A 26959-nucleotide genomic window follows, 5' to 3' on the forward strand; every position below is an offset into this window, starting at 1 on the left:
ACACGTCCTTTCACTGCAATTTTGCTTAGTTATAAATGTCCATAAAAAGGTCACACTACACGGTGTTCCAAATTATTATGCATAAAGAGTTTAGGTGTGATAAGGTTAGAAATTTTTTGTTTGTCATTTAAACTCATTGATGGTGAGGTGTATCACAAAAGCAAGGACCTGTGGAGAAAAAAGCGCATAGGGTCTTACCCTGATAAACAGGGGTTTATGAAGAGAGTAATCCTACTCACCGATCAGGGTTGTGACAGGCACAACTCCTGTAATCACATGTAATTGGATCAACGGCAGCAGTACCCCAAGCGGCAGATAACAGAGAGTGATAGTGGAAAGGGGCTTTTGAAAACCGCGCCAAAGATCTCAGATGTAATCTTGGATTAATGTATTTTTATTTTGGCATAGGTCTACGCGTTTCAGGAGGCTCTGCTCCCTTCCTCAGGACCAGCAAGCACAAGATACATCAAATCTCTTTTTTAAAGTGAGAGAAGTCATTCCCAGAATTGGGATCATCTCTTACCCCAGGAGTAACGCTCTGTACAGTTAGATCTATCTGACTCAGGTCCTTATTCACCTGGTATGCTTTCTTAATTAACGCTGGGGGGTATTTCTTGTATAAAAACCTCTCTTTAAGGACCATAGCCTGTTCTTTATAGTCCTTATCAAGGGTGCAATTCCTCCTAACTCTCTGGAATTGATTCCTGGGAACATTAGTAAGCCATTTATTATAGTGGCTACTAGTAAAATCGATGTACCCATTGCTGTCGACCTTCTCAAAATAGGTTTTAGTATAAATGGTCCCTTTATCATGTGCAATGGTAAGATCCAAGAAATCAATAGAATCTTTTTCCATAGTGGGTGTGAATGTCAAACCCCACTCATTATTTACTATGCATTTTAAGAAATCATGCAGGTTGTTACCTGAATCATCCCATATAAAGAACAGGTCATCGATGTACCTTTTGTACACGATAACATGTCTAAAGAGATTGGAGGAATAAATGTGTGATAATTCAAACAGACCCATGAATAAATTAGCGAAAATAGGTGCAGCCCTCGAGCCCATCGCTGTGCCACAGCGTTGGTGGTACAATAAATCTTGGAATGTAAAGAAGTTATTCATCAGAATAAACTTCATACCCTCCAGCAGAAAATTTTTTTGTGGAATGGGCAATCTTTCATCGACTTCCAGGAACTGCCTGAAGCATTCCAACCCCAATTCATGTAGGATGTTAGTATAAAGAGCGGCAATATCAAGTATGACAAAACAGTACTTTTCCATCCATCTCACATCTTTAATAGTATTAATCAGATGTGTGGAATCCCTCAGGTAACTCCTGAGATTGATGACATGTGGTCTCATGATCTGATCTATGTACGCAGCCAGATTCTCAGTCAGGGACCCGATCCCTGATATAATGGCTCTGCCTGGGGGATTATGGAGGCATTTATGTATTTTGGGTAAATGGTAATAGAACGCTATCCTCGGGTTTTTTACTTCCAGAAATTTACTCTCATATTTATTTAGAACCCCTAGAGCAGTGGCCCTCTGTATTAAGGCACGGTAGTCTAGGACAGACTGATTGTATGCAGCAGTGTCAGTCACCTCATAGTGGGAAGGGTTGGATAGATTTCTTAAAGCCTCTTGGATATATGCACCTCTGTCCTGTATTACAATTCCTCCCCCCTTGTCAGCGTTTTTAATGATCAGAGAAGTGTTATTTCTTAATTTAATTAGAGCGCATCTCTCCTCTCTAGTGAGATTAATTTTTGGGGGAGATCTCTTATTATGCAGATTCTTAAAATCCTCCAGAACAAGATCATTAAACGTTTTAATGTGGTGCCCCTTACTTTGGAGAGGATAGAAACTTGATTTTAATCTGAGATCAGTGTGCTGGAAAATATCCTGTACACTATTCCCATTACAGGGATTGTATTTATTAATCTGGAAGTGACGAGTCAATGTCAATTTCCTGATAAACCTTTGGAAATCAAGGTATAATTCAAAATCATTAGCGGACTTAGTAGGACAAAAAGACAACCCTTTTCTCAGTACACTGATTTCTATGTTAGACAAGGAATAGCTAGAGAAATTAAAAATGCCCATCATGTTATCTTTTACTGTATGTTTTTCCTTTCTTTTTTGCTGGATCCTGGTACCAGCCCTGGTTCCTCTATAGGATTTTTTCTTTTTTCCCCCCTTGGGGTAAGAAAACATGCAATGCTGGGCTGTGTGCCCCTGGCCCTGGGTAAAAAAGGCACACAGGAGTCATTCTTAGAGGTATTATCCACTATAATAGTGGCCTCCCTAGGACAATCAAGCATACTTTCTACTGGATTCATAGAGGTAGAACCTATTGCAGATTCCTGTGAAAAAGGTAAAGGAATATAATCCTCATGTGTTGATAAATCTAACAGGTCAATAAAGGCTTTGTCAGGTGATGCATCGCCTGGAAGAGGGGAGTCAAAGGCCACAGGCTCGGAAACAAATTCTTTATTCTTCCGAATTCTCTCTATTTGGACCCTGAGTGACTCTAGTTGTCTCCTAGTGTCCTCAAAATCCCTGGGTTTAACAACAGACTTGGGGGGATCAATGGCCACCATAATGGGGGGAGATATAGCCGCAGTATCCTCAATAACAGCCTCACTGTCTGAGAAAACTTCACCAGGAGTCATGATGGTAGCTAGGCTATGGGGAGGGGGTTTTTGGACTATATCAGAAAGCAAGGGCTTTTTTGGGGCGTCTCTAGATGATTCAGCAGTAACCCTTTTGGAAAAGGAATCTGATTTTTTCCTGTGAAATCTACTGTTCACAAAATTCCTGGAGTTGTTAGTGGATCTGGGTCTCCGACCGACAATTCTTTTTGGCCCCTCTGGGTCATCAGGACCCCTGGTGCTACCAGGAATCATATCTAGTCTGTCACGTTGTAATTTCTTAGACTTCCTAAAAATGGAATCTTGCTCAAGCTGGGTCAGTTTGGTATTAATATCAGAGTTGAGTATTTTAAACTCCGGGTGTAGGTCATATTTAGTCAATTCTATATACAGTTCATTGATACGAGCCGTAGCTTCACTTGCAATATTGTTCCTTTTCTTATATAGGCACTGTAACATGCCCTGCATACATCTCCATAGATTGTCATTCCATTCTGACGTAAACACAGGATCCAAAGGAAAAGGAGAGTCCTGTTTGATTCTCAAGCCTCTCGGGCATAGTTTTTCCTCCATATAAATCGTAAGAAAACGGGCATCAAGCCCAAAGCGTAATTCCTCCTTTAATAGATCTTCTAATCGCAGAAACATACTCTTCATAGTCATAGTGTCCTCATCCGAATACACATTCGGCAAACTAAGATCCAAATCAGGATAATGAACATTAGGTGCACCTACTGTTTGTAGAATGAGTTTTTCTCTATTAGATATCCGGTTGTTGAAATATTCCATTCCTGGAAGTAGGAAGGACCCTCTGCTGCTGTACCACAGGAAAAAGTGAACCGGTAATCCAGATCCAAAGGTAAATCACAAAAGCAAGGACCTGTGGAGAAAAAAGCGCATAGGGTCTTACCCTGATAAACAGGGGTTTATGAAGAGAGTAATCCTACTCACCGATCAGGGTTGTGACAGGCACAACTCCTGTAATCACATGTAATTGGATCAACGGCAGCAGTACCCCAAGCGGCAGATAACAGAGAGTGATAGTGGAAAGGGGCTTTTGAAAACCGCGCCAAAGATTTCAGATGTAATCTTGGATTAATGTATTTTTATTTTGGCATAGGTCTACGCGTTTCAGGAGGCTCTGCTCCCTTCCTCAGGACCAGCAAGCACAAGATACATCAAATCTTTAAATATTTTCAAATCTCAAAATAAAAATACATTAATCCAAGATTACATCTGAGATCTTTGGCGCGGTTTTCAAAAGCCCCTTTCCACTATCACTCTCTGATGGTGAGGTGTGACAGGGCTCTTTATATCACTGAAAGCAATTGCAGATACCTGTGCAAATTAGTTTGGAAGGTGTGTCCAAATAAAAGGCAAGACTACTTAGGAAGGCTGTTCCACATTATTAAGCAGGCTACATTTTTTGACAAAATAGGAAAGAAAAAGGATGTGTCGGCTGCTGAGAAGCAACAAATTGTGGAGTATTTAGGTCAAGGCATGACTACAATCAACATTGCCAAGACACTTAATCGTGATCATCGCACAATCAAGAAGTATGTAGCTGATTCACAGCACACACGTGTGCGTGCTGATAAGGAGAAATTGAGGACTCTTCCCAACAGGCAATTGCGTCAGGTTACAAGAGCAGCTCCTAAAATGCCTTGTCATAGCAGCAGACATGTTTTTTGAAGCTGCTGGTGCCTCCAACGTCCCCCTAACAACAAGATGCAGGGTCCTTCAGGAGGTTTGCAGCTGTGCGTAAGCCATCCTGTCGACCACCTCTATCCACTGCACACAAGCAGAAATGGCTCCAGTGGGCCAAACGATACATGAAGACTGACTTCCAAACTGTTTTGTTCACCGATGAGTGACATGCAACGCTCGATGGTCCAGATAGATGGAGTGGAGGATGGCTGGTTGATTGACACTGCATGTAAACACGGCTAAAGCGCCAACAAGGAGGAGGTGGAGTAATGTTTTGGGCTGGCATCATGGGGAGAGAGATTGTCAGCCCCTTTAGAATCCGAGAAGGGGTAAAGATGAACTCCATAATCTATTTGGAGTTTCTAAAACAGCACTTCCTGCCATGGTTCATGAGGAAGAACCGTGCATTCCGCAGCAAGAACATTTTTCATGCATGATAATGCACTGTCTCAAGCTGCAAATAACACATCTCTGGCTGCTATGGGCATAAAAGAGGACAAAGTTATGGTGTTGCCACCATGTTCCCCTGACCTCAACCCCATTGAGAACCTCTGGAGCATCATCAAAAGGAGTGTCTATGATGGCAGGAGGCAGTTCACATCTAAGCAACAGCTCTGGGAGGGTATTCTGTCCACATGCAAAACAATTGAAGCACAAACCATCCAAAAACTGACATTCAGTGGGCGAGAGAGTTCAGAAGCTTCTTTCAAACAAGGGGTCCTATGTGCATCACCTAGAATTAAGTGAAAACTGTTTGATTTCATCTTGTAATAAGCTGATAATGCTTATAATTTCACAATTGACCATTTTGTTTTTCAAAATAAAAATAAAAAAAAAAGGTTGAAAACTCTGCTGTGCATAATTTGGAACATGCATTTTGAGTGTTTATTATTTTTAAAAATATACTGTTTTCATAGGCAGTTTGATCAAAAACATTCAATTATACTCGAATAGTAGATGACTGGAAAATAACTGACTGCAATTCATAAAGTTAATTTAGGAAAATATGAAAAAAAAAAAATTTGCATAATAATTTGGAACACAGTGTAATCATAGACTACACTTGGTTAATTACTCATAAACCCCATGAAATCAACCATGCTTACAGGTTTGGAAAAAAAGTGGCAAAGTCTAGATAAAAAACATACAGCAAGTTTTATTAACCCCTTTGTGACAGAGCCAATTTTCACTTTAATGACCAGACCAAATTTTGCAATTCTGACCAGTGTCACTTTAGGAGGTTATAACTCTGGAACGCTTCAATGGATCCCGGTGATTCTAAGATTGTTTTTTCGTTACATATTGGACTTCATGTTAGTATAAAATTTTGGACAATATTTTTTGCGTTTATGAAAAAAATTGAATCTTGGCAAAAATTTTGAAAATTTAGCAAATTTTAAACTTTTGAATTTTTATACCGTTAAACCAGAGAGTTCTGTGACACAAAATAGTTAATAAATAACATTTCCCACATGTCAACTTTACATAACCACAATTTTGGAAACAAATTTTTTTTTTGTTAGAAAGTTAAAAGAGTTCAAAGTTTATCAGCAATTTCGCATTTTTATATGGGCTCAGAACATAAAGAGCAATATTTGAATTTTGGAAAGCAAACTTGGCTGAAATAGAGTGCGGGCACCATGTTGCATCTACAGGTCCGCTAAGGTACCTAAATAGCAGAAACCCCTCACAACTGATGCCATTTTGGAAAGTAGACCTCTCATGGCTTCTATCTAAAGGATACGGTATAGTGAGCATTTTGGACCCACAGGTACTTCACAGATTTTGATAACGTTATGTTATATTGAAATTTTTCATTTTTCTCACTTTTTCAAGAGGTAATTCCAAACAATCGACCCAAACGTTTGTTACCCAGTTTCTTATGAGCGCGGTGATATCTCACATGTGGTCTGAAACCTTTGTTTGGACAAATGGGAGGGTTTGGAACGGAAAGAACAATATTTGAATTTTGGAAAGGAAAATTTGGCTACAAAAGATTGTGGGTACCATGTTGCATTTGGAGGGCCCCTAAGGTACGTAAACAGCAGAAACCGCATTTTGGAAACTTGGCCCATCTAGATATTTGGTGAGCACCCTGAACCCCCAAGGTGCTTCTCAGAAATTTATAACATTGAGCCATGAAAATAAGAAAATAAAATTTTACCACAAAATTGTTACGTCAACCAGGTAGCTTTTTTTTCACAAGGGTAACAGGAAAAAAAATCACCATGAAATTTATTGTGCAATTTCTCCTGAGCTTGGCGATACCTTATATGTGGTGGATATCAACTGTTTGGGCACACGGCAGGGCTCGAAAGGGAAGGAGTGCCATTTGACTGCAAAATTGGCTGGAATCAGTAGCGCCATGTTGCATTTGGAGAGCCCCTGATGTGTCTATACAGTGAAGCTCCACAACATGTGGCCAAATTTTGGAAAATCGACCCCTCAAGGAATTTATCTAGATGTTTGGTGAGTATCCTGGACCCGAAGGTGCTTAACAGAATTTTAAAACGTTGAGCCATGAAAATAAGAAAATAAAATTTTACCACAAAATTGTTACTTCAACCAGGTAGTTTTTTTATTTTTTACAAGAGTAAAAGGAAAACAATTCAGCATAATATTGATTGTGCAATTTCTCCTGAGGATACCTTATATGTGGTGGAAATCAACTGTTTGGGTGCACGGCAGGACTTGGAAGGGAAGGAGCGCCATTCGACTGCACAATTGGCTGGAATGAATATCGGACGCTATGTCACATTTGGAAAGCCCCTAAAGTGCCTAAACAGTGGAGGTCCCCCACAAGTGACCCCATTCTGGAAACAAGACACCTCAAGGCTTTTATCTAGGTGTATAGTGAGCATTTTGAATCCACAAGAATTTCACAGAATTTGATAAGCTTAGGTCGCCATATTGAAAATTTTCATTTTTTTCGCAAAAATGTTGCTTTAGCATCAAAATGCTCACTTTTTCAAGAGGCAACAACAAAAAGTGGACATCACAAGTTATTATCCACTTTATGAGCGCAGCCATATTCCACATGTGGCCAAAAACCTCTGTTTGGATAAATGGGAGGGCTTTGAATGGAAGGAGCACCATTTGAATTTTGGAAAAGTTGAAATAAATTGCGGGCACCATGTCACATTTGCAGGGCCCCTTGGGTACCTATGCAGCAGAAAACCCCCAGAAGTGACCCATTTTGGAAAATGGACCCCTCAAGGATTTTATTCATGAGTATAGTAAGCATTATGAATCCACAGGTACTTCACAAAAATGTTGCTGTAGCCCAAAAGTGAGAAAATTGTTGCTATGTGTCCATGATCCAGCGACACGGCATCTAGTCCACAGTGTCAGCCTTCCTGCAGAGATGTGAGTATTGTCCACGGGAGAACGCAGCTGCCCATGCCCACGATTTGGGTTCAGGCTGCTGTGGACTTTAGTTCTATTCTACCTGCAGAGAGCACTCGTCTCCGCAACATAAATTGACATGCTGAGGCTCGGGAAGCTGCACCACAGGTAAGTTTATGCTGCAGGGAAAAAAAAAAGCACAGTGGGCAGGAGCTCTAAGGCTATGTGTCCACGCTGCGGATTTCTCGCAGATTTTGCCGCGGATTTATCGCGGATTTACCGCGGATTTCCTGAAAATCTGCAGCAGCGGCACTTCCCAGCTATTTCAATGGCATTTTGGAAATGCTGTGTCCATGCTGCGGATTTTTCCACAGCGGATTTGCCGCGGATTTTGATCCGTAAAAATCTGCAGCATGTCAATTATTGTTGCGGATTTTGGTGCGGATTTTGGCTTTAGAATTGGGGAAAAAAAAAAAAACTGCATCAAAATCCGCGGCAAATCCGCGGTAAATCCGCGGCAAATCCGTGGCAAAAATAAGGTGCTGATTTGCCGCGAAAGTCGCGGATTTTCATGCAGAAAAATCCGCAGGTACATTCTACCGTGGACACAGCCTAAAAATCCTTCCACTGTGCTTCTACTGCACAACGCAGTGTTACGCAGTGTTATGGATGCAGGGAAAACACTGAGCCCAAAATGCTGCAAACCTTGATTGTGGGCACATAGCCTAAAATGCTAGAATGGATGAATGGATGTCAAACATATATATAACGTCCCACCCCCCTGCATATTCTAAGCTGGCGCCCTTTAGTGCCTTTCATGTGGCACTAAAGGGTGCCTAGCTTTGTATTTAGCCCAAAAAAATTAATTAAAATAAACGATGTGGAGTCCCCCCTATTTTTGATAGCCAGCTAGGGTAAATCAGACAGCGGTAGCCTGCAAACCACAGCTGACAGCTTCACCTTGGCTGGTGATCAATTTGGAGGGCTCCCCCAAAGCTCTTTTTTTTTTTTTTTTATTTATAAATATATAAATTAAAAAAAAGTGGTGTCCCCCCAAATTAGATCACCAGCCAAGGTGAAGCTGATAGCTGGGGTCTGGTATTCTCAGGGCAGGAAGAGCCATGGTTATTGGACTCTTCCCAGCCTAAAAATAGCAGGCCGCAGCCGCCCCAGAAGTGGCGCATCTATTAGATGCGCCAATTCTGGTGCTTCGCCCCAACTAATCCCGTTGCCCTGGTGCGGTGGCACACGAGGTAATAAATGGGGTTGATACCAGATGTGTAATGTCACCTGGCATCAAGCCCAGCAGTTAGTGATGTCATGGCGTTTGATACTCGACATACCTACTTGACATTAATTTGAGAAAAAACAAAAAAAAAAACTTCTTAAAAACATTCCCTCTTCTACCAATTTATTGAAAGAAAGAAAAAAGAAAATAAACATCAGGTCCGCTGTTATCTATTTTGGAGGTCCCATGACGATTCTGGACCTTCTAGAATATGGGGGCACGTTCAGGGAACGTATCCCCCATTTTCTAGGCGTGGAGACTCTCCATATTAGGAGAGTGAGTGCAGTATCATTGCACCCATCTCCCCGGGTCCACAGCAGTAGTGTGCGAGCAGCCAACACAGCTCTCAAAGCAGGAAGCTAAGCTGACAGCCACTCTTTGCGCATGTGACCAGCGTGCATTGTGAAGGAGGAGGGATTGCGGGGGATCAATGGTGTAAAAGGTTCGGGGGACGGGGGGGGTAGGGCTGTGACCTGGCGAGTTCTGTTGCATGCGACAGATCAGAGGAAGAGGGTGAATGCGGGCGGCGCGCTGGTGCACACCGCCATCTTGGATTATGGAGGGGGAAGGTTGGGGGGGGCACTTTGGCGACACCAGGGGACCGGGGAGGAGATTTACCTCCCATCTGACATGTTTGATCATGCCAGGTGGGAGATAAAACATTTTTTACTGGCGCTGTCATTTACTGTAATGTGATCGTCGGTATATGGTGTATACCGGTGATCACTTGAGCGGGGACCAGAAAAAAAAAGAATTACATTTTTGTGTACTCACCGTAAAATGTCATCCTTGGAGCCTTTCATTGGGGGACACAGACAGTGGATATTATGGTGTCTCCAGGGGAGGCGTGACACTAGATTTGCAAAAGTGTTAGCTCCTTCCCCCACAGCATATACCCTAGCTAGCCAGGAAACTAGCTCCTGTGTCCCCCAATAAAAGGCTCCAAGGAAGACATTTTACGGTGAGTACACAAAAATGTCATTTACTTTCTCGCCTTTTCATTGGGGGGGGACAGACAGTGGGACGTCCGAAAGCAGTCCCTGGGTGGGAACTGAACTATTAACAGTGTAGAACATCAGCCTAAGAGCTGACTAACGACTGCAACTGCAGTGAACACATAAACACTGTCAAAAAAAACGAGCAGTGGCCACTTATAAATGGGCCACTGCCGCCTGAAGGACTTGTCTTCCAAGAGCAGCATCCGCGGAAGCATGCGTATGCACTCTGTAGAATTTTGTAAACGTGTGCACACTGGACCAGGTAGCGGCCTTGCAAAGTTGGGCCGCCGAAGCCTGATGGCGGATAGCCCAGGAAGCACCTACTGCTCGCGTAGAGTGGGCTCGCATAGATTGAGGAGGAACAACACCTCGTGTTTTGTAAGTCTCACAGATGGCAGTCCTAATCCATCGAGAAATTGTGGATTTAGAAGCTGAATTGCCCTTTTTGTGTCCTTGTGAGAGGACGAAGAGGGCATCGGACTTGCGCAACAGCGCTGTCCTGGAGATGTAGATCCGCAGAGCCCTGATGAGATCTAGAGTGTGAAGGGCTTTTTCAAAAGAGTGGACCGGGACCGGGCAGAATGACGGCAACACAATGTCCTCGTTTAAGTGGAAAGCAAATACGACCTTCGGGAGAAAAGCGGGGGAAGGCTGAAGGACCACCTTATGATGGAAAATCAGGTAAGGTGAGCGACAGGAAAGGGCCGCCAGTTCGGACACTCGCCTGATAGAGGTAATGGCGACTAAAAAGGCAACTTTCCAAGACAGTCGTTGAAGAGAGATTTCTCTCAGAGGTTCGAAAGGAGGAAGCTGAAGAGCTCCGAGAACCAGATTCAGATCCCAGGGATCTAAGGGGTGGCGATAAGCAGGGACCAAATGCGCCACCCCTTGAAGAAAGGTACGGACCTGAGGGCAAGAAGCCAGCCGCTTCTGGAAAAATACTGACAAGGCAGAAACTTGTCCTTTAAGGGTATTGAGAGCTAGTACCGAGTCCAGACAGACTGTCTTGCAGAAAGGCAAGAACATTAGGGATTGAAAAGTTAAGGGGCGACCAATTATGACGGTCACACCAGGAAAGATAGGTCTTCCAGGTCCTGTGGTAGATACTGGCAGAGGAGGGCTTCCGAGCATTAAGCATGGTATGAACTACCTTAGAAGAAAGACCTGATTTTGCTAGAATCAAGGATTCAAGCGCCACGCTGTCAAATGCAGCTGTGCTGTATTCTGGTGGAATATTGGACCTTGCGATAGAAGATCCGGGCGGTCGGGAAGACGCCAGGGAGTGTCGCCGAGCAGTTTGAGAAGCTCTGGGTACCAGGCTCTCCTTGGCCAGTCCGGGGCCACGAGGATCACCGGGATTCCCTCCGCTTTGATTTTCTTGATTACTCTCGGAATGAGAAGAAACGGAGGGAAGATGTAGGGTAGGCGAAACTGCGACCACGGAAAGACTAGAGCGTCAGTGCCGAGCGCTAGCGGGTCTCTCGACCGGGATATGTAGGGATGTATTTTGTCGTTCATCCGAGAAGCCATGAGGTCCACATCTGGGAGTCCCCAACGAAGAGTGATCTGATGGAACACTTCGTCGTGGAGCGACCAATCCCCTGCCGCTAGACCTTGCCTGCTGAGAAAGTCTGCGGCCCAGTTGTCTACCCCCGGATTATGGACAGCTGAAATAATGGGAATGTGCGTCTCTGCCCAAGGAAGAATCCTGGATACTTCTTTCATTGCTGCCCTGCTGCGAGTTCCTCCCTGACGATTGATGTAAGCCACGGACGTGGCATTGTCTGACTGGATCCGAACAGGGAGGCCCAATAGTAAGGGTTGAAAATTCTGAAGGGCCAAAAATATGGCTCTTGTCATGTAAAACTATTGAAGGGTCTCCATCCCCCTCCTGTCCACCATCAGCCAGAGATCGTCATGACGATTATCTGATCGGCCTGGAAGCTTAAGGTATTTATGACTTTGGGTGATGGTAGAACTAAAGCCAAAAGATTCAGAGAAAGACAATTCTTTGTTATATTGGCGGGAAAACTTAGAAAGCAGGTTTGAAGTGCAACTTTAATGCTAGAAAGATGAAAAACACATTGCCAGAATCCCTGCTCGTGCGGAACCCAGCGCACCGTCTCACCTGACAGGGAGATCGTCGGAATCACGACCAATTAGTATTGGCCAGTAAAATTGTGCTAGAAGCGTTGTGTTTGGTATCAATGTAACTGTAAAATCGAGATATTAAATATGACGCTAATATCTTTCACCTGTGTGACCCAGGAGCAAAGATATGAAAAACCCTAGAATTATGGAACTTTGTGAACATGAGAGCACAGCCCACCAGAGACCATAAAATTATGTCACAGAGAAAGGGGGGCTACCTAATGTATAATAGGAACAGCTTCGTTCTGGGGGGCAGTCAGTACGTGGAGGGCATCATGAAGGGTGATGCTGGCCGATTCTAACATCTTCTCTTGGAGTTCCCTCCTACTCCCTAAGCAGACGTCACTTCTATGGCATAAGCTTAGTAAGTCTCACTTTTATACCTTTTATTTTAATGTAACTGTTATGCCGTAATGTGTATTGTTCCCTTTTGTAAATTCTTGTATATTCTTTAAACACTGCCTATTTTCGGATTAAATATATAAAAATTTAAGAGTTTCTTTCCTTATGCTTTATATACGAATCCAAAACCCCGAAGGGCCTTCTGCTATCTGAAACGGGTCCCCAGCTACCTGTAGAAAGTCTGGGTGGTGGCAGCGTAATTGTTATTGCATAGAATTATTGGAGTGCTATCATTAAGGGTACCGAGGTATATAAATATTCCATTAGCAGGAATCGGTGATATATACATTTACCCTTGCTGTGAGACCTCCAATATTTGGCATTATCAGCTCAGCAGCCCCATCTTATGCATTGTCCTGCAGTACCAAAAGTGGCCTGCAGACAAGGTGGGCGCTAGAGAGTAGTCGTGTGTGATAAATAAGTGAACAGCTGCGGATTTCTGAGTGACTTCCCCGCCTGTTCGTGACAAATTGGTGGCAAGCGGTGGGATATATAAAGCATTAGTGATCTGGTTTGAGCAATCATCCCTTTCACTAAAAACTTGCAAAAGTTTTGAGGATCGAACTCAGTGTTTAAATATACCTGGAACAATACTGTACGTGTAGCAGTTACCCCCTCCCCTTCTCTCTTGTTTTCTATCCTATCTTTTATTTGGCAATAATGCATGCTGTGTCAGAAGCCTGGTACAATCAGCAGAAGAAGGAGGTTCTTGCTGCACTCTGCAGATCCAAGTTGATTGATGGCCATGGCAAAACGAGGCAGGACCTCATTAAAGAACTTTTACAATGGGACGCAGAGCACGTTCATTCCCCCAGTGCTGAAGGGGAGGCAAGCCAAGCCCAGGACGGGACTGCTGCAGAGTCCCCACCATCAACTGCGAGCCAGAGCAGTGACCGGGGCAACATGGACTCCTACCTGCATATGGCCCTGCAACAATTTGCTGCAGATGACCGGCAGGGACGGCTAGACCTCATTCAGCAATATCGAGAGGCTTAAGGTCCAGTCACACTAAGCAACTTACCAGCGATCCCAACAACGATAGGGATCGCTGGTAAGTTGCTAGGAGGTTGCTGGTGAGCTGTCACACTGCGACGCTCCAGCGATCCCACCAGCAACCTGACCTGGCAGGGATCGCTGGAGCGTGGCTACACGAGTTGCTGGTGAGCTCACCAGCAACCAGTGACCAGCCCCCAGTCTCCTAGTTACAGCACACATCAGGTTAATTAACCCGATGTGTGCTGCAGCTAAATGTGCACAGAGCAGGGAGCAGCGCACACTGAGCGCTGGCTCCTTGCTCTCCTAGTTACAGCACACATCGGGTTAATTGCCTGATGTGTGCTGCAGCTATCTGTGCACAGAGCAGGAGCCGGCAGCACAGGCAGTGAGAGCGGAGGAGGCTGGTATCAAAGGTAAATATCGGGTAACCAAGGACAGGGCTTCTTGGTTACCCGATGTTTACATTAGTTACCAGCCTCAGCAGAAGCTGGCTCCCTGCTCACTGCACATTAGTTGTTGCTGTCTCGCTGTCACACACAGCGATCTGTGCTTCACAGCGGGACAGCAACAACTAAAAAATGGCCCAGGACATTCAGCAACAACCAGCGACCTCACAGCAGGGGCCAGGTTGTTGCTGGATGTCACACACAGCAACATCGCTAGCAACGTCACAAAAGTTGTTCGTTACCAGCGATGTTGCTAGCGATGTTGCTTAGTGTGACGGGGCCTTAAGAGAGCAGAGCGAGAGGCTGAGCGAGCAGAGCGAGAGCGCCAAGCCCAGAGAGACCATGAATTGAATATCCTCAAAGCCCGGCAGCAGACATCTTCCTCACTAAACGGTGAGTCCAATAATGCCAGCAGCTTTAAGCCCCGACTGGAGCACTTTCCAGTGATGGAAAAGGACGGGGATTTGGACACCTTTCTGAGGGGATTTGAAAAGACTTGCTTGCAGTACCAGTTGCCCTCAACACAATGGGCACGATACTTAACCCCAGGGCTGCGAGGCAAGGCCCTGGACGCGTTTGCCAGTCTCCCTCAAGAGCAGAGTGGAAACTATGGGGCCATAAAGCAGGCCCTAGTACGGAAGTATCAGCTGACTCCAGAAGTGTACCGAAAAAAATTCTGGACCCTCCAGCTCGGACCTCATGACAGCTACAGCGATTTGGAGGGTGGGCTCCAGACCACCTTTGACCCGTGGATCCAAGGACTGTCCGTTACAACCTTTGAGGAGTTAAAGGACCTCATGGTGAAGGACCAACTCCTACATGTCTGTCCTGTGGAGGTTCGACAGTTTGTTATGAACCGAGAGCCCAAGGAGGCCTCAAAAGCAGCCCAGATTGTCGACGCCTATGTAGCCAACGGTGCATCGGAGGTGCGGAAGCCGTCCACCACTAGCTGGAAAGGGGGTAAGATGACAACTACAACCACCCCTGCCCCTACCAGCCGACCTCCCGTAGGTCCTGTGTCATCCACCAGTGCCGGCCCACCTCTGACACTCGCAGGTGTTTTTCCTGCAACCAGCCTGGACACCTCAGCTCCGTTTGCCCAGAGAGGCAGAAGAGGAACCCCACATCCAAGGCCCAAGGGCCTACTGGAACTGTCCTTGTGGCAAGGAAGGCGGGTGGTAGGGCCTGCGAAAACCTACACCCCGTCACCGTAGGCGGAACCCCCACTGTGGGGCTCAAGGACACTGGGTCCGACAGAACACTGGTCCGCCCTGAACTGGTACCCCCTGAAAACTTTATCCCAGGAAAACTCCTGACTGTCGCCTTGGCGGGGGGTGTCCACCACTCCTTCCCAATGGCCCGGATGCCCCTCGACTGGGGTGCTGGGAGAGGGTGGAGGGAAGTGGGGGTGGATGAACATCTACCAACCAATGTTTTATTGGGGACTGATCTGGGGCGATTAGTTGCACAATTTCTCCCTGATGATCCTCCCAAATCCAAAAAGTCATGTGATACAAATGTTGTTGATCAGTCATGTGATGCAAGTGTTGTTAAATCATGTGATGCAAATGTTGTTGATAAGTCATGCGACCCGAATGCGGATACCCAGAACGTAATTACAAATGTTGTGCATGGTAATAAAGTGGAGATTTGTACAGGGGAACTCAGCCATGCCACGCGGCAGGGTGACGTGGCTGAGGACGACCCCAAGGTAGCAAGTGTCTGTACTGACAGAGATGGAGGAAGACATGAGAACCACGAGGACAGTGGTCAAATGCAACTGAGCAGTGTCACAGCGGACAGTGACACAGCCAGTAGTACCTGTCAGGCTGATGGGGAAGAGTGGTTATTCCCCGGGGAGACAGCCTTCATTGGTGCTGTCACCCGCAGTCAGAGTGCCCAGAACGCAAATGAAACCTTGCCTTCTGACACCTCTTCACCCAGAGGGATAACGGAACTGGTTACGGACCCAGAGCAGGTCCCAGAGGGTCCCGGTGAGGTTGGAACCTTAACGTCACTTTTGGCTGCCTCTAGCTAAGAGTTCCAGGTGGCTCTACGAACTGATGCCAGTCTAGAGACGTTAAGGGACCTCGCAGAGAAGCCCTCCTCCGAGACCGATAAGGAGAGGGTATTCTGGGACCAGGGAAAGTTGTACCGGAAGACAATTCCCTGTAACCCCCAACAAGAGTGGCTGAAGGAAAGACAGCTGGTGGTGCCTCACCGCTTTAGGAGTGAGTTGCTGCGGATTGCCCATGAGAAACCACTCGCCGGACACTTGGGGGTCAGCAAAACCAAGGCCCTGCTGTCTCACCACTTCTATTGGCCCAAAATGGGGACAGATGTTGCCAACTACTGCCGCTCCTGTATCACATGTCAAAGAGTGGGAAAGTCAGGGCCTGCTCCCAAAGCTCCCCTGATCTCTTTGCCGGTGATAGAAGAGCCTTTCCAGAGGGTCGCTGTGGACATCGTCGGGCCTCTGGCCGTCCCCAGCAGCTCTGGAAAACGGTTCGTCCTTACTGTGGTAGACTATGCTACCCGGTATCCGGAGGCAGTGGCTCTGTCCTCAGTTAGAGCCGATAAGGTGGCAGATGCCCTCTTGACCATATTCTCCAGAGTAGGATTTCCCAGGGAGATGCTTACCGACCAGGGGACTCCGTTCATGTCTCGTCTAATGGAGGCTCTCTGTAAGAAAATGCAGGTGCGGCATCTGATATCAAGCGCTTATCACCCACAGACCAATGGTTTGTGTGAGCGATTTAATGGTACCCTTAAGCAGATGCTTAAGATGCTGGTTGAGTCACATGGACGCGACTGGGAGCGGTATCTCTCACACCTGCTGTTTGCCTACAGAGAGGTACCACAGGCCTCAATGGGGTTTTCCCCCTTCGAGCTCCTGTATGGCAGACGAGTCCGGGGGCCTCTTGGTCTGGTAAGGGAATCCTGGGAAGAGGAACTGAACTCCCCAGAAGTGTCCGTTGTGGAGTATGTCATTCGGCTCCGTGACAAAATGCAGTCAATGACGCAGATGGTGCATGAGAATATGGCGCAAGCCCAGGCCAGCCAGAAGCGATGGTACGACCAACACGCTCGAGAGCGGGTGTACGAAGTGGGTCAGAAGGTGTGGGTCCTAGTCCCAATGACCCAGAACAAGCTTCAGGCGGCCTGGGATGGTCCATACCTGGTGCATCAGCGCCTCAATGACGTAAACTATGTGGTCACCATTGACCATGCCAGGAAGAGGCAAAAGGTCTTCCATGTCAACATGATGAAAGCTCATCATGACAGGGAAGCCTTTGCTCTTCCTGTGTGTAGTCTTCCCGAGGAAGGCGAAAGTGAAGTCTTGGTGGACTTGCTCGCCTCGGCCCGGGATGGAGGGTCTATCGAGGAGGCGGCATTCAACCCACAGCTATCCTTGGACCAAAAGTCCCAGCTGCGGGAGGTATTCCGGCCCTACCTGATGACCTTCACGAATGTCCCAGGGAAGACATCCCTAGCCACCCACCAGGTGGACTCAGGGAGTCATTCCCCAGTTCGTCAACCCCCATACCGTGTCTCCCTAGAGGTACAAAAGGACATAAAAAGGGAGATCGATGAAATGCTAGTCCTGGGAGTGATCCAGAGGTCCAAAAGTGCATGGGCCTCGCCTGTAGTCTTGGTTCCAAAAAAGGACCGGACAACCCGGTTTTGTGTTGACTACAGGAGGCTAAATGCAATCACAGCACCCGATGCGTACCCAATGCCACGCATCGATGAGTTACTGGATTGCTTAGCCGGGGCCCGGTACCTGACCATCATGGACCTGAGTCGAGGGTACTGGCAGATTCCTATGTCCAAGGAAGCACAGGAAAAGGTCCGCCTTCATCACCCCATTCGGGCTGTATGAATCCCTTGTCATGCCCTTTGGCATGAGAAATGCTCCTGCCACTTTCCAGCGATTGGTCGACCAGCTGCTCGAGGGACTAGGAGGGTTTGCAGTAGCTTACCTGGATGACATTGCCATCTTTAGTCCCACTTGGGAGGAACACCTGGGGCACCTGGAGCAGGTGCTCAGGCGGATCCAAAGCGCTGGTCTGACTATTAAGCCAGGGAAGTGTCAGATCGGCATGACGGAGGTACAGTACCTCGGACACAGAGTGGGTGGCGGGACCCTGAAACCAGAGCCAGGGAAGGTTGACGCCATCACCTCCTGGCCTACCCCCAAGTCAAAGAAGCAGGTGATGTCCTTCTTGGGTACAGCAGGGTACTATAGGAAGTTCGTTCCTAACTATAGTGCTCTTGCTAAGCCATTGACGGACCTCACCAAAAAGAAGCTACCGCAAGTAGTCACCTGGACAGATGACTGTGAACGGTCCTTCAGGGCACTGAAAGCTGCCCTCGCCAGTTCCCCAATCCTACAAGCCCAGGACTTCACCCGACGGTTCATAGTTCAGACAGATGCCAGTGCGTTTGGCCTTGGTGCAGTACTCAGCCAGGTAAATGGGAAGGGAGAAGGGCATCCGGTGATGTTTCCCAGCCGCAAGCTCTTAGCCCGGGAAGTGGCCTACGCCACTGTGGAGGAGTGCCTCTCTATAGTGTGGGCCCTGCGGAAACTACAGCCCTACCTATATGGACGCAACTTCACCATAGTGACAGACCACAACCCTCTCAGCTGGCTACATCGGGTGGCCGGCGACAATGGTAAGCTACTGCGGTGGAGCTTGGCACTACAGCAGTATGACTTTACCATTCAACACAGGAAGGGTGTTGAGCATGGCAACGCTGATGGGCTGTCCCGGCAGGGGGACGCCAGCGAGGTAGGCTTAGGAGACAATTGGCAAATCAATCTCCCATGCTACCTCAAAAAGGGGGAGGTGTCATGTAAAACTGTTGAAGGGTCTCCATCCCCCTCCTGTCCACCATCAGCCAGAGATCGTCATCACGATTATCTGATCGGCCTGGAAGCTTAAGGTATTTATGACTTTGGGTGATGGTAGAACTAAAGCCAAAAGATTCAGAGAAAGACAATTCTTTGTTATATTGGCGGGAAAACTTAAGGCCCCGTCACACTAAGACACATCGCTAGCAACATCGCTGCTAACAAACAACTTTTGTGACGTTGCTAGCGATGTTGCTGTGTGTGACATCCAGCAACAACCTGGCCCCTGCTGTGAGGTCGTTGGTTGTTGCTGAATGTCCTGGGCCATTTTTTAGTTGTTGCTGTCCCGCTGTGAAGCACAGATCGCTGTGTGTGACAGCGAGACAGCAACAACTAAATGTGCAGCCAGCAGGAGCCGGCTTCTGCGGAGGCTGGTAACCAATGTAAACATCGGGTAACCAAGAAGCCCTGTCCTTGGTTACCCGATATTTACCTTTGTTACCAGCCTCCGCCGCTCTCACTGTCAGTGCCGGCTCCTGCTCCTTGCACATGTAGCTGCAGGACACATCGGGTTAATTAACTCAATGTGTGCTGTAGCTAGGAGAGCAGGGAGCCAGCGCTAAGCATTGTGCGCTGCTCCCTGCTCTGTGCACATGTAGCTGCAGCACACATCGGGTAATTAACCCGATGTGTGCTGTAGCTAGGAGAGCAGGGAGCCAGCGCTCAGTGTGCGCTGCTCCCTGCTCTCTGCACGTGTAGCTGCGTGCCTGGTAACCAAGGTAAATATCGGGTTGGTTACCCGATATTTACGTTAGTTACCAAGCGCAGCATCTTCCACGCCGCGCTGGGGGCTGGTCACTGGTTGCTGGTGAGCTCACCAGCAACTCGTGTAGCCACGCTCCAGCGATCCCTGCCAGGTCAGGTTGCTGGTGGGATCGCTGGAGCGTCGTAGTGTGACATCTCACCAGCAACCTCCTAGCAACTTACCAGCGATCCCTATCGTTGTTGGGATTGCTGGTAAGTTGCTTAGTGTGACTGGACCTTTAGAAAGCAGGTTTCAAGTGCAACTTTAATGCTAGAAAGATGAAAAACACATTGCCAGAATCCCTGCGTCGTGCGGAACCCAGCGCACCGTCTCACCTGACGGGGAGATCGTCGGAATCACGACCAATTAGTATTGGCCAGTAAAATTGTACTAGAGGCGTTGTGTTTGGTATCAATGTAACTGTAAAATCGAGATATTAAATATGACGCTAATATCTTTCACCTGTGTGACCCAGGAGCAAAGATATGAAAAACCCTAGAATTATGGAACTTTGTGAACATCAGAGCACAGCCCACCAGAGACCATAAAATGATGTCACAGAGAAAGGGGGGCTACCTAATGTATAATAGGAACAGCTTCGTTCTGGGGGGCAGTCAGTACGTGGAGGGCATCATGAAGGGTGATGCTGGCCGATTATAACATCTTCTTCTCTTGGAGTTCCCTCCTACTCCCTAAGCAGACGTCACTTCTATGGCACAAGCTTAGTAAGTCTCACTTTTATACCTTTTATTTTAATGTAACTGTTATGCCGTAATGTGTATTGTTCCCTTTTGTAAATTCTTGTATATTTCTTTAAACACTGCCTATTTTCGGATTAAATATATAAAAATTTAAGAGTTTCTTTCCTTATGCTTTATATACGAATCAAAAACCCCGAAGGGCCTTATGCTATCTGAAACGGGTCCCCAGCTACCTGTAGAAAGTCTGGGTGGTGGCAGCGTAATTGTATTACATTGAATTATTGGAGTGCTATCATTAAGGGTACCGAGGTATATAAATATTCCATTAGCAGGAATCGGGGATATATACATTTACCCTTGCTGTGAGACCTCCAATATTTGGCATTATCAGCTCAGCAGCCCCATCTTATGCATTGTCCTGCAGTACCAAAAGTGGCCTGCAGACAAGGGGGGCGCTAGAGAGTAGTCGTGTGTGACAAATCAGTGAACAGCTGCGGATTTCTGAGTGACTTCCCCGCCTGTTCGTGACAGCTCTGATCTCCAGAACATTGATGTGCAGGGAGCACTCGGAAGGAGACCAGCGTCCGTGAACAGTGTGGTGGAGAAACACTGTCCCCCAGCCTAACAGGCTGGCATCCGTCGTGACTACTTGCCAGTGGACAGGACGGAAGGACTTCCCTTGAGATAGGGATGAGGCTTGAGTCCACCAGACGAGGGAGCTGAGCGCAGACCGAGATAGGCGGACTGACCGGTCTAGGGAAGCTGGATTCTTGTCCCAGGAGGATAGAAGATCCAGTTGTATAGGGCGCAGATGGAATTGGGCAAAGGACACGGCTTCTATGACCGCCACCATCTTGCCGAACACTCTCATTCTATTCCGAAGGAATATGTGATGGCAAGAGTGGAGGGATTGGGCAGCCCGGATCAGGGAAGACCTCTTGTCCTATGGAAGAAAAACCCAGGACTGAGCCGTGTCTATCAGCATACCTAAAAAGGTGATGCGCTGATAAGGAATGAGGGATCACTTATTGAAGTTGATAAGCCACCCTAGCCTTGACATTATGTCTAGGCAAATCTGCACGCTTTCTGAGCAAACTTGGAGAGCTCCCTTTGACAAGGTCGTCCAAATAAGGAACGACCAGGATGCCTCTGGGGTGTAAAATGGACATGACGGCCGCCATGACCTTTGTGAAGACCCAAGGCGCAGTGACCAGCCCAAAGGGGAGGGCCCGGAATTGGAAATGACTGTGTCTTATGGCAAACAGCAAGTTGGGCTGCAGTGTGTACATCGCCCAGGCCAAAAGCTAATGCTCTACCAGGATACAGCTAAACCCCCACTAATGTGGAAGCATTACAGGTGCAGGAAAAGCAGATCACACACACACACACCTCCATGGAATGGAGGGGAGGCGAATGCTACATGATAAAACTGCACACTGGTGGCTTGCATAGAGCGCTGTTCACATGCAGATGGCACAGTCACAAACCCGCAGCCTATTAGGTGACGCCCTTTATTAGATCAGGCGGGCTGCCAAGCCGTACCCCACTGTGTATCATGCACGGACAGACACTCTACAATGCAAGGCCCAACAGAAAGGGGCCTGGCTGTATCCTGTACAAACAAAAAAATAATATGAGGTTTTTGTTGGTATTTATGGCCATGAAACGTAAGCCTACACCCTCGTCACGGGACCTCATGTCTGCAGGTCCCTACACTAAATATAAAAATAGCAACAAAGAGGACAATGTCCTCCAAAAATTAAGTATTACTCACAGCAAGTTGGGCTGCAGTGTGTACATCGCCCAGGCTAATGGAGGACATTGTCCTCTTTTTGTTGCTATTTTTATATGTCTTATGGCAAAGCGAAGGAACTGTTGATGAGAGACACATATGGGAATGTGTAAATAAGCATCTTGAACGTCTATGTAAGCTAGGAATTCTCCAGGTTCCATGGCGGCTAGCACTGCTCTCAATGATTCCATTCGGAAAGTTCGAATCCGTACAAATTTGTTCAGCCGTTTGAGGCCCAAGATAGGGCGGACAGAGCCATCTTTTTTGGGAACAACAAAAAGGTTTGAAAAGAAACCTTTGCTGCTGTTACGAACCGGCGCCGCCATAGCCACAAGCAGTCTGCTGCAATTCCTGTTGCGTCCAAGCGCCGGCTGCCGTTCTTGGCCGTGCCTCGGGTCGTCCAGTTGGCTGTTCCTTCCACCACGTCTAAGTGTGGAGAGGCGGCTAGTGCACATGCGTGCGCCGATTTACCCCAGACAGAGTCTAAGCCCGGTGTTTTGCCTAGCGAGCATGCTCAGCCTGTTTGTGTTATGTCTGAGACTAAGTCCTCAGTTCAGGCTACTGAGCATGCTCCCACAATTAACCCTAACAGCCTCTTTGCACAGGTACTTGGACTTCGTGCTGTGTCGAAGTTCTGGGATGTGCCTACTGAGCATGCTCAAACTGATAGTCTGCTTTCTAAGCCTGTTGCTCAGGCTACTGAGCATGCTCAGGCACTTAGTGCATCAGAGGCTAGGTCCGGTAAGGACCTCACTGAGCATGTCCGTGAGGTGGCAGGCCCTGATAGGGCAGAGGGTGTCAAGTGTCCTGATGACGTGGCAACTCCGGACTGGCTCGCAGAGGCCCGCCCCTATGATCTGTCACCTCACCATTGGTCGTCAGACGATGACTGGTGAAGTGTTTGGGGCGTGGCTGCCATGAGGTCATCAATGACGTGGCGGTTCCGGATAGGTCGCATGTGACGTCACTGATGACATGGCACTCTACTATTGGACCTTGGTGGTTCCACCCTGGGTTTGGGGCGGACCCAGGTTATAAAAGGGGCTGGAGACAACATGGAGGTGCGCAGTCTTCATTTAGAGTTCTTGGTGGCATAAGCCTTGTTGGAAGCGGTAGGTGGGGCTAGGCGAACGGTGCCTGTCACGCCAAGATTCGTGGCTTAGCACATGAGGGTCAGGCGCCGTGCTTCCTTGCTACCGTTCCTGTTGTGCTAGAGCAGTCCAGTGGCATTAACTGGGCTGCGGCTGCTGCGTCACCTGTTCAGTTGTGCCTCCTACGCACACGGACAGAATACCTGTTGCGTCACCTGTCCGAGAGTGCCCTCTACGCGCACGGACAGCGCACCCCAGAACCCCTGTGAAGTTAACAGGGTGTTCCTGGATTGGGTGTGTGAACCCTATTATCATCCTCGGCTTCCCAGTCAAATGCTACTGGTGTGACTACCTGGTCTGACGTGTCCTTTACACACGTGGCCAGTCGAGTGGTGGCCAGAAACGCTAATCGGAGGACCGCTCGGCCTGACGTGTCTTACACACGTGGCCGACAGGGCGCTGTCGCAGCGGTCTTCTCGGTCAACGCTAACTGGTTACCATCCGGCCTGACATGTTGTTACACACGTGGTCGGAGTAGCGTCCGCTCCACCGAAACGCTAACTGGGTTGTCGTCCGGTCTGACGTGTCCCTACACACGTGACCGGTTCCTTGAGTTATCTCAGAGCCATCCAGCTCTATAATCTCCGCCTAACCCACAGGGTGCCAGCAGCTCCATTACCATCTGGAGCACGGTGGGCCCCGACTGGCGATTGGGATATATACCCCTGGTCCTAATCTGCCGGTCCCCCTGTAACAGCCGCGCTGTTCCAGGGGCACTGGAATGATAACATTTGCTTCCTGTAAAGAGGCTATGGCCTGAAATATGGCCTGGCTTTGCATTTTGGACTTTGGAAGACGAGAATGCAGAAACCTGTTGGCCGGCAGGGAATGGAAATCGATCTTGTAACCTGAGGTGACGATTTCTCGAACCCAAGCATCGTGAGTGTGGTCTAGCCAGATATCCCAAAAAAACAGAAGCCGCCCTCCAACAGGAGTCGGATCTGAGGGATACCTGGCGTCATGCTGAGGGGGCCTGTACAGAGCGAGGTCCTTTGGGTTTAGGTTGCTTGGAGTGGGAACGCCAAGAAGAGCCCCTTGAGGGACCGGATCCTCAATCTGAGCGTTGGGACGATCCTTGGGCTGATGGTTTTTGGGGGGCAGGCCGAAAGGACCGCCTGCGCAAAGGAGATTTTTTAAAATTCCTGGATACAAGCCGCTTTTGAGGTAGAATGGTACTTTTACCACCGGTCGTCTCAGATATGAGTTTGTCCAGGGATTCTCCAAACAGACGCAGGCCATGGAAGGGGCGTGTGGACAGGGATTTCTTGGAAGCATTGTCCGCATTCCATATTTTTAGCCAAAGGACTCTGCGGGCAAAGACAGCATTGGCTGCCGATAGGGCTGACAAACTAGCTGTATCTAGGGAGCCGTGAAGAAAATAATTGGAGGCTAGAGAGAACAAATCAAGGATCTCAAAAGCCGCCAGGGAAATATTACAAGAGCGAAGCATCCTGCGTAGGTTCTTGCTCCACACACCCATAGCTCTCGCAACCCATGTTAAGGCAAACTGGGGACGAAGAAAGGAGCCCGAAGCCTGGAAAATAGATTTGACCGCAGCATCAACGAGTCCTTGAGAGATGCCTTGTCTGAAACAGACATGACCGTGTGTTTAACCAGTCTGAATACTGGCAGATCCACAACGGGGGGTACTGACCAGGGCTTAACCACTTCAGAGGGAAAGGGATAAGTGAATGAAGAGAAGGGTTTTTTTTTATTAAACCTTCTATCAGGGTGATCCCACCGTTTAGATATAATTTGCCGAAAAAAACGGATCCTGAGCAAAGGATTTAGGAGGCTTCTTGGCCCGCTTCATTGCTGACTAAGAAGTCGGGTCAGGAGGCTGATCAGAGATCGACAGAGTGATTGACAGCCGAAATTAGTGTGTCTTCTATATGCCTAGACTCAGAAAGGACATCTGAATCAGAGTCAGAGTCTTGAGAATCGTGTCTACTAAAGGTCACGGAACCTCGCTCAGACTGACTATCGTCCGAGTCGGATGAGGCGTAGAGGTCGCAATGGCGCATTTTGGATCAATTAATACATATGTCCAGATTTTCATTATTATTCGTTATATATTATATGCTAGCTCAACCGCTGAATACATCAAAAAGAGAATACCAGAGCACTTGCGCATATTCAAAAATAAATATTTATTAAACACACTTGTATATATAAAAAACAAACAATGATGAAAAGCATACATTGACATTTAAAAAATGAGGTATGACAGTGTACAAAACACACACTAAGGCTATGTGCGCACGTTGCGTACAAGCCCTGCAGAAATTTCTGCAGCGATCTGAAGAGCACATGTGCGCTTTAGATCGCTGCAGAAATGTCCGTAGTGAGCGCCGATTCCATGCGCTCTGCCTGCAGCTCCCCCCATAGACAGAGCAGGAGCTGCCGGCAAAGCGCAGGAAAGAAGTGACATGTCACTTCTTTTTGCGCAGCGCTTCGGCAGTAGCCGAAGCGCTGCGCTCTTAGACGCCACGTGCGCACGGCCCCTGCACAGTCTCCATAGACTGTGCAGGGGCCGCAGGACGCATGCAGTTACGCTGCGCTACTAAGCGCAGCGTAACTGCATGTTTTTACGCAACGTGCGCACATAGCCATAGATGCGGGGGTCATTATGCTGGCTGGATATTTAAAGTCAGGGAAAACCTACAATAATCTTTATTTCCTCCCTGCTCTGCTGAGTGACAGAAAATACCGTGTTTTTCCAAAAATAAGACACTGTCTTATATTTTTTTTGCCCCCCAAAAAAGTACTAGGGCTTATTTTTGGAGGAGGTCTTATTCTTGGAGAAACACGGTTGGGGGTAAGTTTACCCCCCAAAAAAGCAGACCCCCCCCCCCACTTCCCAGGAGACTCATACTCACCAGACCAGGACGTCTGCGTGGTTCCCAGGTCCTCCTGTGATCTCCGGTCGGTGCTGCACGCCGTCCTCCCCTGCTGCTAGCTGACACACACAGCAGATCACACACAGACACACAGCAGATCACACACACACACACACACACACCAAAAGCCGATCACACACAGCAGATCGCAGGCAAACACAGCCGATCACAGACACACACAGCAGATCACACAGCAGACCACACACACACACACACACACACACACACACACACACACACACACACACACCACATCACATCACATCCAGCACTTACGGCAGCAGGGAATGAAAGCAAGTCACGTGTCCGGCTGCAGGTCCTGTTCGTCGCGCTGCACCGCACTGCCTCCCAGGATTCTCCCGGCGAGAAGAGATCGGTGTCACTGGATGAGGTGAGTGTGTATGCGATCCGATGTGTGTGCGATCCGATGTTTGTGTGTGTGTGTGATTTGATGTTTGCGTGTGATCCGATGTTTGTGTGCGCGATCTGATTATGTGTGCGATCTGTGTGCGATCCGATTTATGTGTGTCAGATCTGGTGTGTGTGTGTGTGTGTGTGTGTGTGTGTGATCTGATGTGTGCGGGAGTGTGATCACTGCAGGTCCTGCCGCTCAGTGTCGGGTGAGTGTGATTGCCGGGTGTGTATAATGAAGTGTCCTGCAGTATCTGCAACTTTTTTAGCTGCACGGACACTTCATTATTGATCCGGGACTAGGGCTTATTTTCGGGGGAGGGCTTATATATAAGCCTTTCTCCGAAAATGCT

At 47.7% G+C, this 26959-nt stretch overlaps 1 protein-coding gene across 4 annotated transcripts in view; it reads right to left on the bottom strand.

Moving 5' to 3' along the window:
- Positions 1 to 26959, bottom strand: part of UCHL5 (ubiquitin C-terminal hydrolase L5) — a 578874-nt gene that overhangs the window by 510241 nt on the left and 41674 nt on the right. The window contains exon 2 of one of the 4 annotated variants that reach the window (XM_075321964.1): positions 3394 to 3538. The exons of the other annotated variants lie outside the window; for them this stretch is intronic. The gene's annotated coding sequence lies outside the window, so the exon portion shown is untranslated. The remainder of the gene's footprint in view (positions 1 to 3393; positions 3539 to 26959) is intronic. 4 annotated transcript variants of the gene reach the window in all.

The sequence above is a fragment of the Anomaloglossus baeobatrachus genome, chromosome 8, assembly GCF_048569485.1.
Source record: "Anomaloglossus baeobatrachus isolate aAnoBae1 chromosome 8, aAnoBae1.hap1, whole genome shotgun sequence".
Classification (NCBI taxonomy): domain Eukaryota; kingdom Metazoa; phylum Chordata; class Amphibia; order Anura; family Aromobatidae; genus Anomaloglossus; species Anomaloglossus baeobatrachus.